Consider the following 13,965-nt stretch of genomic DNA (forward strand, 5'->3'; position numbering starts at 1 on the left):
GGTTAAGGTTAGAGCTAGGGCTAGGGTTAGGGTAAGAGGTAGGGTTAAGGTTAGAGCTAGGGCTAGGGTTAGGACTCTCACCCCAGCGACCAGAGTTCAAGTCTCAGTGGAAGAAAATGGCCAAAAAGAAAGGTGAGTTTGTAAAACTGCAGTTTAAGGTCAGTACTCGTTTTCAATATTGATTTTTATTTATTTTTTAATTCCACCACTTTTAAATAGTCCATTACATTCATATCTGCTCCTGTCTAGTATTTACCAAAATCCAAATTTGGTTCCAACAAGATTGGTTCTACAGGACATTATTGTAATAAATAACTCCTTATGAGCACAAGTGTAGATAGTTTTTTTTTCTCTTTAGTTTGCTGTTAGAAACTGTACCCTTGATCCGTGTGTTTGCTGTCCTAATAAGATAAGTTTAACATATTTTTTTCTGTACTTAAAAATCATCATTTCAGATGGGCTGATGCCAGAAGTCATAGAAGTGACCTCTTGTACCTTCACATCTCGTGACCCAAGTAATGAAAAGTCTGCCAAAAAGTGAGGTGAGTTTGGAGTAATCCTTTTCAATATATAACTTTATCACGGTTGCTTTTAAATTGTCCAATTGTTACTACTGTATCAGTATCTAATTATCCTCACATATGCTGCTTACTAAGATTTAGATGACCCAATATATTAAACACCACGACTTTTTTTCTTAGACATGTAAGGTCTAAAGTTTAGACCTTTATTCAATCATAGTTGAATTTTGTGATAAAATGAAAATTAACCCATCCAAATTTATTTATATCATCTTTGTTTGTCTATGTGTAGCACGTTATCAAAGCAAATTCCCCATACATGTAAAACACTGTCTGAAAAAAGTTTTTTTCAGATTTTTATTTTCCCTGATTTTGCAACAACTTGTATCTGTTCTTAATGGTTTTGTCAGAGAAATGGTGCATCCCAATGTGCTGCCTGTGCAACCTCTGTAGGGGCCAGGAATTGCTTCATCTACCAGCAGTGACACTCTGGTCAAATGCAAAACTGCTTAAAAGTAGTCAAGAAAATGAGAGACCTCTTTCCCCCACCTCCAAAACTGGGGCCATTCTAATATTGCCCTTTTGTGCATCTATTTTTAATTTTGTTAATATGAAAACAGCTGACACTGAAGACCACCGAGCAACTTAAATGACCGGATTAATATCCCAGATAATAACTGATTTACTTATGTCTATTGTGGGCTCATCACCGTTGACAAAGATAGTTGACTTTTTAAAATATCTCATTTAAATTATTTTGTCGGACTATTGTACATAAAGTGAATGTATTCTTTATGCAGTCTTGTTCTAATTAAGTTGTCAACTAAAAAGTGCTCTTCTTATGCCCTTAGGTAAAGAAAAAGTTGTGAAAAGAAGCTGGACCCCAGAGGAATGTGCTGCAGTAAATAAACATTTAAGGAAGTATATATTGACAAATCAGGTTCCTGGTAAGTTTGACTGCGAGAGATGCATTGCTGCAGAACCACAAGCACTGAGTAACAGAGACTGGAAAGCTGTTAAGTACTTTGTCAAAAATAGAATAACCACCATGAGGAGAAAATATGAGTGAAAGAGCTTCCCTTAACAGAGGTAGAAACACATGGCTGGTCCTGTTTCACCATTTGTTCACTATTTGTCATGTGTGTATAGGTGGACCTCTTAAGGTTGAAATATTAAAAGCGAGCCCCATAACTGACTAAAAATCTCATGTGTGTAAAGGTGGACCCCGCAAAGCCTGAAGGTTAGAAACAGGCCCCACATGTGACTGAAAAACTGACATGTAAAATAAAGTTTTGAATTGTGTTTATTGAAAGTGATTTTTAGTAACAAGATTTTTTTTGAGACTTGCCTGATTTTTTTCATAGTTCTTGGACCACTAGAAAGGGTGGACCCCACAACTCAGTAAAGTACTTTGGGTCCTGCAGAGGGAGGTTAACAAGGATGCGTGTGTGTGTGTGTGTGCGTGTGCGCGCGTGTGTGTGTGCGCGTGCGTGTGTGCGCGTGCGTGTGTGTGTCTATTCCATGGTGTTATGATTAGCACTCTGGACTCTGAATCCCGTGATCCGAGTTTTAAGTTTCAGTGGGACCTCAAATATTTAGTCAAATAGTATTTGATAAAGTAATCAATCACATGTTCTCCGAGTTACATATACGGTCATATGCAAAAGTATCATTTGTATGCAAAATCTATTTCAAGATTTTCCTTTATCAAAGTCAAAAGTCAAAGTCAAAGTCTGCTTTATTGTCAATTTCTTCACATTCCAAGACACACAAAGAAATCGAAATTACGTTCCCACTATCCCACGGTGACAAGACATAGTACACAATATACATACAAGTAAACAACACGAAAAATAAAAACAAGAAGGCACAAACAATGAATAAATAAGAGTGATGAATAAATAATAAATAAATAAATAACATAATAAATAAGAGGAGCAAAAATGGAGCAAGTGTGCATACAGCAGACAGTCAGAATATACCGCAAAAGTACAGGACGCTACGCAGAAGGGGGGAGAGAGTTCAGGATCATAACAGCCTGGAGTATGAAGCTGTTGGTGAGTCTGGTGGTGCGGAAGCGCAGGCTCCTGTACCTCTTCCCAGAGGGCAGAAGATCAAACAAAGAGTGAGCGGGGTGACTCACATCACTCACGATCGCGGTCGCCTTGCGGGTGAGATGGGAGGTGTAAATGTCCTTCAGGGAGGGGAGTGAAGCACCAATAATCTTACCAGCTGTGTTCACTATGCGCTGCAGGGCCTTCATGTTGTATTCAGTGCAGCTACCACCCCAAACAGCGATACAACTGGAGAGGATGCTCTCAATGGTGCCACGGTAGAATTAAAGATTTAAAGATTAAAGTCCCAATGATCGTCACACACACACCTGGGTGTGGTGAAATTTGTCCTCTGCATTTAACCCATCCCCATGTGATTTTAATCCATCCCCTGGGGGAGAGGGGAGCAGTGAGCAGCAGCGGCGCCGCGCTCGGGAATCAGTTGGTGATCTAACCCCCCAATTCCAACCCTTAATGCTGAGTGCCAAGCAGGGAGGCAATGGGTCCCATTTTTATAGTCTTTGGTATGACCCGGCCGGGGTTTGAACCCACAACCTTCCAGTCTCAGGGCGGACACTCTACCACTAGGCCACTGGAATGTAGTCATGACGGCCGGAGGAGCACTTGCTCGCCTGTTCAGAGGCAATATCAGTAAAATATATCATATAGCGGACAGACACAATGATATTTGAGAAGTGAAATGAAGTTTATGGGACTTTCAGATTTGTCAAGAAGAATGGTGAAATATACCTTCAACCAGAATCCACACTCATTGGAAGCTATAGGAAGTGTCTAGAGCAGTGATTCTTAACCTTGTTGGAGGCACTGAACCCCACCAGTTTCATATGCCCATTCACCGAACCCCTTTTTTGTGAATATATATTTATTTTTTTCAAATTGAAGACAGAGATGTTTTTACTGGTGCACAAAATGAGCCGTGCATAAACATCACCTTGTTCAAAGAATAGAACCAACACAATGCATGAATTCACAACAAATGACATACCAGCAAATCAGTGTGACTTCTGCTGTTGCCTTTGCGAGACCAGTTCAGATATGCGAATTTATTAATCAGGTGTGTTTGGACCTCCGGAGTGGAGGCTCTGCCGAACCCCTGAAACCGACTCACCGAACCCCTAGGGTTCGACCGAACCCAGGTTAAGAACCACTGGTCGAGAGGCTGTTATTTCTGCAAAAGGAGGATCTACTAAATATTGATATTGAAATATTGTCATTTTTCTCTTGGGGTGCCCAAATTTATGTACCTGCCTACTTTTGATGAAATAATGATTGCACACTGTCTGCAAATCCAATCAACTTCATTTCACTTCTCAAATATCACTGCCGCCATCCACCGTGTATGGATTCGGGCTAGCGCCCAAAATTAAATTGGGCTAGTTGATCAACAGCAACGTTTTAAAGAAGGGCTTGTCTGGGAGTTGAACCCAGGACCTCCGACACCCAAAGCAAGAATCATACCCCTAGACCAACGAGCCATGACGGAAGCTTGCAGACCATGTTACATTCCGTGTAACGTTGGCCTGTCAAACGCTCCACATAATGATAGACAACAGTGTTTCCAAGAAGAGATCGTCCGGGAGTTAAACCCAGGTAATGATGCACCCTAAGCGAGAATCATTCCCCTGCACCGATGAGCTCCATAGTCGACCAGCTGACCCCGTTACATTCCGATTGGTAGCCCATGGACCTGAAGACTGAATGTCAGTGATTAATGGAATAAATGGAATCTGGTTGGCCTAAGGCTCCTAATTCCCTAACTTCAAGCCCTAACGCTAACTCTAAAACCAGAACAATAACCAAACCCTAATAATTAACCCCTAACCTGCTAACTCGCTAACGGTAACCCCCTCACCTTTAACCCTAACCTCTAATGCGCCCCCTAAAGGTAGTGCCCTCTAAACTTGAAGGCAGGCATATACGAAAAAGACCAGCAGATTGCCCCATTTCAGTACTGTTTTAATAACGTTTACAGATGGTTAAAATCCACATAATAGTTATAAGCGCATGTGTTCTGTGAGCGTTCCCCTTTCTGCTTCCTCCCTTTCCTTTCTCCCGCCAAGCAGTCCATCTTGCCCCAACACAGGGCATGTTCCTTGTTAGTATCGTGGATAGTATCTCTGCTTGTCGCGTGAAAGACTGGGGTTCGGTTTTCAACCCAAGTGCGTTAACCTATGTTTGCAGCAGAGTTATTAGAGAGCTGCATTGGTTGTGCGTGCATCTTAAGTGAGTGACCTGTTAGTTTTTCAAAATGAACTCAAACTTTTATCTGTAGCCACCTTCTACTAAATCACTGGTCCCCAACCTTTTTTGCGCCACGGACCGGTTACGTGTCAGAAATATTTTCGTGGACCGGCCTTTATATAAATAAATAATACATTTATATACTATGTGCCTTCTTATTTTTACTTTGTGTATTGTTTACTTGAATGTTTTGTTTGTCTGTGGACCAATTGGGTGTAATATGTCTTGTCTCCACCGTGGGATAGTAGGAAACGCAGTTTCAATGTCTTTGTATGTCTTGACATGTGAAGAAATTGACAATAAAGCAGACTTTGACTTTGACTTTGATAATGCGTTACAGTAGTCCAGGCGCGACATAATAAACGCATGTATAATAGTTTCCGCATCACGAGAGAATCGGACGAATCTTACGAATATTACGGAGGTAAAAAAGCGCAATTTTAGTTATGTTCTTATTGTGCTTTTGAAAGGAGAGCGTTTGGTCAAATGTTACCCCGAGATTAGTTACAGTATCGCTCTGAGTGATAGTACAGTTATCCATAGTTATAGTGGTTTCCTTAAATAAGTGGTGATAACAAGCTGGACCAATTATCAACATCTCAGTTTTATCTGGGATAAGACGAAGGAAATTGAGAGACATCCATTGCTTGATCTCCGCAAGGCACGCCTCAAGATTACAACAGTCCTGCGGATTTGTCATCGATAACGGCATATATAATTGAGTGTCATCCGCCTAACATTGAAAACTAATGTTATATTTACGTATTATGTCCCCAAGCGGAATCATATACATATTAAATAGAATTGGTCCGAGTACCGATCCCTGCGGGACACCACAAGTGACGTTATAGAGCTCAGAGGTCGCATTACCATGGACTACTCGTTGTTTTGCTACGAATGGGAGATTTGAAACCGGCCTATAATTACTGAGACAGTCCGGGTCGAGATTTGGTCGCTTAAGTAGCGGTTTAATGATAGCGGTTTTAAAGGCTGTCCAGAGGAGACAGACAGATTAATTATATTTAAGACGGACGGTCCTAAAATTTGAAGTAATTCTTTAAATAGTTTGGCTGGGAGCGGGTCGAGTGAACATGTCGTTTGCTTAGCCGCACTAACCAATTGCGTGAGCCTTTCAACGGACACACTTTTAAAATTTGATAGGGTTATTGCATGTTCGTCAGCGCCGGTAATGGGCGGTCTCGACTGAGCGATTGGAACTGTCATCTTGATCTCATCCCTAATGGATTCAATCTTTCAAGCGAAAAATTTCATGAACCCGTCGGCTGAGTGGAAGGAGCTATCGGAGGTCGGATGGCACCACGTCAGCTTTGCCACTGTATCAAATAAGTATTTAGGATTGTTTTTATTGAGATTAATAATTTGCGAGAAATAATTAGTTTTTGCTAAAATAAGCGCATCTTTGTATTTCAGGAGGCTATCGCGCCATGCCTGATGGAAAACCTCAAGTTTGGTTCAACGCTATTTTCGTTCATGCTTTTTACATAATTGCTTAAGCGTCCGTGTTTCACCTGTGAACCGTGTAGTAGGCTTTCTACGGCGAGTTTTCAGACGTAGTGGCACTACCGAGTCGATGGCATTTAACAATGTCGCATTAAATACATTTGTAAGATTATCAATAGAGCCGATATATGCTTGAAATATATCATTGGAGCCACCGTGTATCACTATATCCGAGTGGCTAGTGTTGTTGGACCTACGCTGTTGACTAGACCTATTGCGAGCTAGCGCCCTTAGATTAGCTTCTATGTCGGGTGCTCTGCCTCCAGGGATACACATTACCGTGGCTGGATTTTTAAGTGTGGTGTTTTTCGTGTGATGGAGTCACCTATGACCAAGATGCGAGAGCCAGTAGGCCGAGATGGCTTGGGACGGCTATGCGTCTTAACTGGCTCATCGCGGTTAGCAAGCCGCTTGGGGCTAATTCAAGATTCAAGATGGCGGCGCCCCGGTTGGCTGCGGCTGCAGCGGCTCTCGACAACCGACGAGCATTTTCACAAAATATGTCGCCTAGGACACTACAAACAACACAAAGTTTAGTTTATCCATCCAGTAGGTTAGTATATGATCGCCAGCGCCTGCTGGAGGTACGGTCATCAAGTGTTTTCGGACTCGTAGCCACAACTACCCTAGTCTGTTTACGTAGCCTCGGAGTGCTTCGGGCACTAGCCCCAGAAGCTCACAATGCAGCGGGCTCGCCGGGCAGCACACGCCGGAGGAGGAGTAAGCGTAGGCGGTGTGACCGGCGGCGGAAGCGCGGCTGTCGAGGTGGGCTAACGGCTAAGCTTAAAGCTAACCCCTACAAACCGCCGCTTCCATCCATCTTCCTCTCCAACGTCCGCTCACTGGATAATAAAATGGACCATCTACAACTGGAACTCTCTTCAAAGAGGGAGGTTAAAAACTGCTGCGCTCTCATCCTGACGGAGACATGGCTGAACTCATCAATACCGTCCAACGCCGTTAGCCTGGAGGGGCTCGCTACATTCCGCGCCGACAGAAACAGCGAACTAAGCGGTAAATCCCGAGGAGGTGGGCTGTGTGTCTACATCAACAACAACTGGTGCAAAAATGCTAGATCTGTCGCCAGCTTCTGCTCTTCGGACATCGAGCTTTTGACTGTTAACTGCAGACCCTTCTACCTGCCCAGGGAGTTTACTGTTGTTAGCATCACGGCTGTGTATGTGCCTCCTAGCGCTAATACTAAAGAGGCCATGAGTGTTCTCTATCGGACAATCGGTGAGCGGCAATCCACGCACACAGAGGGTGTTTTCATCATTGCTGGGGACTTCAACCAGGCTAACATGAAGACTATTCTCCCTCATTTTTACCAACACGTGGATTTTCCAACTCGGGGAGAGAACACTCTGGACTTGGTTTACACCAATATAAAGGATGCATTCAGAGCAGCCCCCCGCCCCCACCTCGGCTCTTCAGACCACCTATCTGTTATGCTAATCCCTGCATACAGGCCCCTGCTGATCAGAGCAAAACCCACAGTGAAGCAGGTGAGGGTGTGGTCTGAGGGGGCCATGGAGGCACTCCAGGACTGCTTTGAGTGCTCTGACTGGGACATGTTCAAATCAGCAGCAACATATGACAATCAGATCGACATTGATGAGTACGCCATGACTGTGTCAGCCTACATCAACAAATGCACCGAGGACGTCAGCACCACTAAGAACATCATCACCCGAGCCAACCAACGACCCTGGATGACTGAGGAGGTACGTCATACGCTACGAGCACGGAACTCAGCCTTCAAGTCTGGCGACAAGGAGGCACTGAGGACAGCGAGAGCCAACTTGAACCGTGCCATCAGGTTAGCGAAGCGAAGCCACAGTCGAAAAATTCAGGATTTTTTCCACGACGCCAGTAACACCAGGAGTATGTGGCAAGGCATACGGGCGATCACGGACTACAACTTACCCTCCCCCCCGTTGGGTGAGGTTGATGCTGACTTCCTAAATGGTCTAAATAACTTCTTTGGGCGATTTGAGGCACTAAACAGCACTCCTGCAGTTAAAACTGTTCCCCACCAGGAAGAGGAGGCACTCTGCCTTGACTCAGCCAACGTGTGGAAGACTCTGAGAAGAGTCAACCCACGTAAGGCCCCAGGCCCCGACAACATACCTGGGCGGGTGTTCAAGGAATGTGCAGGTCAGCTGGCTGGTGTCATCACAGACATTTTTAACATCTCGCTGGGCCAAGCCACAGTGCCAGTATGCTTCAAGGCTGCCTCCATCATTCCGGTGCCGAAGAAACCTCAAATCACCTCATTGAATGACTACAGACCTGTGGCACTGACTCCCATCATGATGAAGTGCTTCGAAAGGCTGCTTAAAGAACACATCGTCTCCGGACTCCCCCCAACATTCGACCCGTTCCAGAACCGCTCTACTGAGGATGCCATCTCCTCCGTTCTTCACCTGAGCCTGGCTCACCTGGAGGAGAGGAACACCCACGTGCGGTTGCTGTTCCTGGACTTCAGCTCAGCGTTTAACACCATCATTCCACAGCATCTGGTGGAAAAACTGGAACACCTGGGCTTCAGCACCCCCCTTCGAAACTAGCTGCTAGACTTCCTCACCAACAGACCTCAGTCAGTCCGGGTCGGACAGAACACCTCAGATGTCATCACCCTCAGCACAGGCTCCCCTCAGGGCTGCGTCCTGAGCCCCCTGCTGTTCACCCTGATGACACACGACTGCGCCCCCAGGTTCACCACCAATCACATCGTGAAGTTTGCAGACGACACAACGGTGGTGGGCCTCATCAGGGACATCAACGACCTGGACTACAGAGAGGAGGTGGAGCAGTTGGTGGGCTGGTGCAGAGAAAATAGCCTGATCCTGAATGTGGAGAAGACGAAGGAGATCATCGTCGACTTCAGGAAGAACCAGCCTCACCACGCTCCACTGATCATCAACAGCTCAGCTGTGGAGGTGGTCAGCAGCACTAAATTCCTGGGGGTCCACATCACAGACGACCTCACCTGGACTGTGAACACCACAACACTAGTCAAGAGGGCACAGAAGCGCTTGTACTTCCTGCGGAGGATGAGGAGAGCCCACCTGCCCCCACCCATCATGAGGACGTTCTACCGAAGCACCATAGAGAGCATTCTGACAAGCTGTCTCTCGGTGTGGTGTGGAGGTTGCAGCGCCTCCGATTGGAAGAACCTGAGGAGAGTGGTGAGGACAGCAGAGAGGATCATCGGGGCTCCTCTTCCCTCCATTCAGGACTTGTCATTCCAGCGCTGCGTGTCCCGAGCCCGTAATATTATCAGTGACCCATCACACCCTCACCATGGACTGTTCTCCCTGCTGCCGTCTGGGAAGAGGTTTCGCAGCATCCGCTGCAGGTCCACCAGGTTCTGCAATAGTTTTTTCCCTGCTGTCGTCAGACTGTTGAACATTCAAACGTAGCATTCCTCTGCACACTTGTAAATACGGTTTTTGTCTCCTGCACTGTTTACATACTTTATCACTGCTGCACTTTGTACTCTATACTTATCTTATTTCATATTTTTATATAGAATGTCACTTTTTAACCAGCCGCAATACCACTACATTGTTGAAAGCCGTACGCAACGTAATTTCGTTTTGTGTACACCCAGTGTTGACAAAATGACAATAAAGTTTGTCTAAGTCTAAGTCTAAGTCTAATGCTAACTGGGCTAGCGGGCTGACTACAGTCCGCATCTGTGTCCGCCAAAATCTACTGTTATCACACTATTCTCCTCAAGCTGGCGGACATGTCCCTCTAGCAGGGACAACCTCTCTAAGAGAAGGGTGCAGTTGGTGCACAAAGCCGTACAAACCTCTTGATCCGCAGCCATACTTACGTGTCCGATGATCGACGGTAGACAAACAGCCACGAAGCCTCCGCTGAGAGCCAAACAGTGACGTGGTTGAAATGGCAGGAATTGACGGTCCGTGACTTTCAACAATAGTAAACTCCCAAAACTGGAGTAAAAAACGTAAAAAGCGAGGAAAAATTAGAAAAGCATATAGAAATGTAGGAATGTAGATCCTCTCTCAAGTGACGCTGCGGCGCTCTACGTGGCAAACCGGAAGTATGATACAAAGTGAGGTTAAAAAGATGTAAAATAACAAATATAGAGCGAGTCACCGAGGTGGCCATCCGCGGCGCCATCTTACGATGTAATGATATCAACTAGGGGTGTAACGATTCATCGATACACATCGATTAATCGATATAATGCTCTACGATTTATTGGCATCGATGCTAAACGTAAACATCGATTTATATCGCCGTGTTTGACCTCGGACATTAGACGCGACTTTATTTTGAAATCCAGTTCATTGTTGCTTGCTTCCTCTTTCCGGGAGCAGTACGCGGCGTGCTGTGTTGTGAGCAGAGCAGGCACGTGAAAGGGGAGCCGACAACTACGCGGCTCCTGGGCTGGTGCTATGGCTAGTGTCCAAGAAGACGATGAAATTCGCTCCCCTTTGGGCTTCAAGTCATTCGTTTGGAAGCACTTTGGATTCCAAAGTTTCCAACGTTTTTTTTTTTTTTTTAAAGTCCCAATGATCGTCACACACGCGTCTGGGTGTGGTGAAATTTGTCCTCTGCATTTGACCCATCCCCGTGTGATTTTGATCCATCCCCTGGGGGAGAGGGGAGCAGTGAGCAGCAGCGGCGCTGCGCTCGGGAATCATTTTGTGATCTAACCCCCCAATTCCAACCCTTAATGCTGAGTGCCAAGCAGGGAGGCAATGGGTCCCATTTTTATAGTCTTTGGTATGACCCGGCCGGGTTACTTAAGTCCGTAAACATAAAATTATTTCAGAAAAAAGATCATCTTTGGGAACAACCGGATGTTATTCTGCCGGTCAGTATCACTGCACATGCAGTAGCAAACTCAAAAGCGAAGAAATATGTGAGACTCTCAACTGGATCACCAATATTTGAGTGATGTTCCAGTTATTTATCACAATTATTTATTATTATAATAATAATATATATAGGCGGCACGGTGGCGCACTGGGTAGCACGTCCGCCTCACAGTTAGGAGGGTGCGGGTTCGATTCCACCTCCGGCCCTCCCTGTGTGGAGTTTGCATGTTCTCCCCGGGCCCGCGTGGGTTTTCTCCGGGCACTCCGGTTTCCTCCCACATCCCAAAAACATGCTTGGTAGGCCGATTGAAGACTCCAAATTGTCCCTAGGTGTGAGTGCGAGTGCAAATGGTTGTTTGTCTCTGTGTGCCCTGCGATCGGCTGGCAACCGGTTCAGGGTGTCCCCCGCCTACTGCCCGTTGACGGCTGGGATAGGCTCCAGCACTCCCGCGACCCCCGTGGGGACTAAGCGGTTCAGAAAATGGATGGATGGATGGATAATATATATAATATATATAATAATTATTTATTTATTATTCACAATTGTCATGGTGATCTTTCTGGTGATTTCTTAACTAGGCTGGATGTATTTTTTTTGTTGGCGTTGATTTCTCCGACTGCCCAGAAAGGCACCACCGCGATCAGTTAGGTTAAAATGAAGAGAGGAAAGTGACGTTGTAAAGAACCATGCGTGACAAGATTTTCTTCAAAAATTGTTGTACCATGATTTTCTTCACAAAAAAAAAAAAATTAAAAAAAATTAAAAAAAATTAAAAAAAATTGTACCCATGTATAATGCGCACCCCAGATTTTAGGACAATAAATTAGTTAAATTTTGCGCATTATACATGGAAAAAAACGGTAATTTGATTATGCCATAACCCAGATTCGAATCGAACACAACGGAATTAAACACTACACGATTGTATGCAGGACCATTAAATCAGTTGTGCATATTGGCCACGATCGTATAGTGGTTAGTACTCTGCGTTGTGGCCGCAGCAACCCCAGTTAACATCTTGGTCATGGCATAATCAAATTGCTTTGTGGAATTTGTACCTTGGTCACTCTTGCTAAACTGCCATCTTTTGGACAATGACGATTTTCCACACAAGTTTACGGTCAATAGCCGTAACTTGTTGGGCGAGTGGCGCAATGGATAAAGCATCATGGCGTATTCAAATAATGTCACCAATTTTTTTTTTTTTTTCATTTTTGCAAAAGTGTTACACACAAGTTTACAAGCCACATAATCCCGTGGGGCGAGTGGAGCAATGGATAACGCATCTGTCCACAGATCAGAAGATTCCAGGACTCCTGGCTAGCTCACATGCCATTTTGTGGTCAACATTAGCTATGTGTACTTTTTGTGAACTTTTTTTGTTGAAGTAACTCACAGACACTGTCAACAAAAAAGTCTTTCCAATTTTGTCTCATCTCAAGTCTTAGGGATCATCGGATCTGCGTAGTTATAGTATATGGGGGGGCTGGCAGCAGTATTGCGACAACAACTGAATTATTTTCGGCAGCATTTTGGCGCTACTTTCGTCACATCATTTGCCTACTCATTTGCCTGATTAGCAAAGGTTTTAGCCAGCATGCCGAAGGTTTTAGAGAAAAAAGACGAGGATCGTGCCAGGGAAATAGACAAGTCAAACGGGATCACGAACTGCTTCAGATGGGCATGGCTCGAGAGCAGCGTCATTTTACAACTCGGAACACAAAGACGCTTTTAAAGCAATGCGACAGTGAGCGCCCGGCGCGCTGCGGTTGCGCGATCGGAATATATTAAGCTCCCTGCGCACTTAGGTCCACTTGAATATTGGAAAGTACATCAGGAGTTTAAAAATATTTTCTAAATTTCAGTGACGGCTCTGTCACAATAATGCAACCAGCGCGGTGCAGTTACGCGGTCGGCAACGCGCTACTGTTGCGCGTTCGGCGGTGCGCTGCAGTTGCGCGATCGGACAAAAATGCGCAAATGAAAAAATGCTTAAAAAAGTCTTGGAACGGATTAAAAATGTTCCATTATTTGGAATGGGAAAGATAGATTCGGAATTCGACCGATTCGCTTCTCGAACCGCCTTCTGGAACGGATTGTGGTCGAAAACCGAGGCTTGACTGTATTATATTCACCTTGGCAGCCCACCAAGCAGGAATATTTTTTTAACAAAACTGTTGAAATCGAGTGATGAAATTAATGGTTTTGGGGTTGCTATACTGCCAAAATGCAGGAGTTTCCAGGGAGCTTTTCCCCCTGAGCCCCCTCTGGGGTGTTGTCCCTGGCCCTCTGCGGCCCCCAAGTAGGGCCTGTGGGCCCTGTGGCCCCCAATAGGGGCCTGTGGCCCCTGCATCCCCCAATTGGGGCAAGTGGCCCCCGGCCCACTGCGCCCCCATTGGGGGGGGCCTGCGGCCCCTGGCCCCCTGCGGCAAGTGGGGCATGTGGCCCCCATACCCCGGCTACTTTTCAGTGTTTTTTTTCATTTGCCGTTCTCATCCCTGATGTTTAGCTCTGTTTCAAAATGAGGCTTGTCATCTTTCTTTGGTAACTGTGATTTCTTCTGTGGTTCATCACCTGACACCTACCCACAGTTTGCGGTATATTTGTCTCCCTAGACTCAATATATATATTTGTGTGTGTATATATAAACAGTGATCTCCAAGTACCACCATCATGTGTTCTTTTATTTTTTTAACAACGATTACTTCTAGAACATTCCTTGAAAATAATACGTCCTCATCAGTGAG

The 13,965-nt window shown here is 45.2% G+C and overlaps 1 long non-coding RNA gene across 1 annotated transcript; it reads left to right on the forward strand.

The window, feature by feature from the left end:
• Nucleotides 1–447: 447 nt before the first annotated feature.
• On the forward strand, nucleotides 448–1,801 carry LOC119118897. The gene is made up of 2 exons (XR_005097004.1): nucleotides 448–542; nucleotides 1,373–1,801. It is a non-coding gene; the product is annotated as an uncharacterized LOC119118897 (long non-coding RNA).
• The last annotated feature ends 12,164 nt before the right edge of the window (nucleotides 1,802–13,965 follow it).

Source organism: Syngnathus acus, unplaced genomic scaffold (genome assembly GCF_901709675.1).
Source record: "Syngnathus acus unplaced genomic scaffold, fSynAcu1.2, whole genome shotgun sequence".
Taxonomy (NCBI): domain Eukaryota; kingdom Metazoa; phylum Chordata; class Actinopteri; order Syngnathiformes; family Syngnathidae; genus Syngnathus; species Syngnathus acus.